This window comes from Cebidichthys violaceus, unplaced genomic scaffold, assembly GCF_023349555.1.
Source record: "Cebidichthys violaceus isolate CVI_PGR_0920_01 unplaced genomic scaffold, fCebVio1.0.p SCAF_2, whole genome shotgun sequence".
In the NCBI taxonomy this organism is placed as follows: Eukaryota; Metazoa; Chordata; class Actinopteri; order Perciformes; family Stichaeidae; genus Cebidichthys; species Cebidichthys violaceus.
This window is the reverse complement of record NW_027176372.1, coordinates 11,740,476-11,742,238: the sequence shown is the minus strand read 5'-3', so window position 1 is coordinate 11,742,238 and position 1,763 is coordinate 11,740,476.

Genomic DNA, 1,763 nt, shown 5'->3' with positions numbered 1-1,763 from the left:
TTTGTTAATGCAGTAGCTGACAGGAAGTGATCTTGGATCGAAGCTACTGCCCTACCAACCAAATGGCAATGAAACAGTCTATACTCAGTTTATCCTGCTGAAATGTAACCAACAATGGAACCTGCAGTGTGTGCTTCCTATGAAAACAGATTAGTCCCTGAAATACCAATGAAAAAATGTTATTGTTGTTATCCTTACTATTTTAGGGTTATGAATTACAGAAATATAAGGAAACCTGTCTAACAAGAGACAGCGTTAGGAAATGAATTGGAGTAGTGAACTTTGAAAACGTATTACAACAAAGGGTCTGTCTGAAATATGCAGGTATGCCCTATGTTAGATTGTTAGAAAATGTTAAAAGGACTTTTTTCTACAAATTAAGATTATCAAATGAAACGTATTGTTTTGCTTATTCCAGTTCCCACATCTGCTGTTTCCGATACGGGAACTGGAATAAGCACACAACATTCTCGCTCTCAGTGCCCATGTCACCAAGCATCCATTTGAACAAATCATTATTTGAATAGGACGCGCATTTCTGCGTCTAATGCTGGGCTTGCATTAGGCGTGTGTTTATATACTGTATGTATAGAGCTACACCGCAGGGCAAGACTGAGCCTTCTCATCTTCTCTTCAGCCTCACTCATTAAGGTCCACATATCAATAACTGGTCCCTTTTGATCACCCCATTACTTCATTTTTCATTTGAAATGCAATCAGTTATCCAGGGCTAACAGCTCCCCGCTGAATGCATACGTATACAGCAATTGGACTTCCCAGTTATGTGTCACTCATTTCCACTATTGCTCCTCTGATCTCACCTTTATAGCCTCCAGTTTGCTCTCCCATCCATCCGTTCATCGATTCATCCATCGATTCATCCATCCATCCATTCATACATGCACACATCCTCCCCTCACATCTTCTGTCCAGTCAAGAACACTTAGTGCTGCACTTTGGTTTCTTTCCCATCAATCCCCTGATGCGTAACCATCTTTCTCTGAATCTCTTTGGCTCGCTGTCTTCAACTCACTTTCTATTTCTCTGTCCGTGCCTCTCTCTGCAAAAGCATTTTGACGACACCATGTTTCAAGCAATGGCCGTGTCCGTGGCCCACACTTTGGCCTGTAGATTTGCTGTCATGTGACAAATGGAAATGTCACAGGACTGCTCATGAGACGGACAGTGATAAATCTCCCTTAAATGACTTGTGACGGCTGCCATGTCCAGGAGGACCACGTATAATTTAATGTGATGTAGTCTCTAGGCCGCCTGTGCGCTAGCCTCCGCTCTGAGCCAGCTGGTATGTCTCCCCATGACTGTTGTTTTCTGTTGTCTTCCTTCAGAAAAGAAATGGACATGAAGTTGTACTTTAACATTCCTCTCTCAACTCTTTGTTTCCCAGAAGGTCTACCTACTCAGGCTCCATGCCCTAGGCTTTTTATCTGAGGCAGAGCTTAAGGCACTTCTTCTTTTCCCTTTTGTCTCTTCTCAGTCTTTTTACTCTTGTCGTTCCACTCGTTGATCCCAAAGTATCAACTGGTTTCAGTCCGGTCTCCTTTGTATCTCACTGTAGCGTTTGAAGTTCCTGTCAGGCAGTCTTGTTATCATCCCCCTACATTTCCGCATAATTCCACTTTTCATCTCTTTGCAGTCCAAAGTTTTGGCGAAGTGTTTTTATGTGTGACATTAGCTGCCTGGTCCCCCAAGAACAGTATATTCACAAAAGTATAATTAAAATGCTTTGAAGACAATGTTCATAG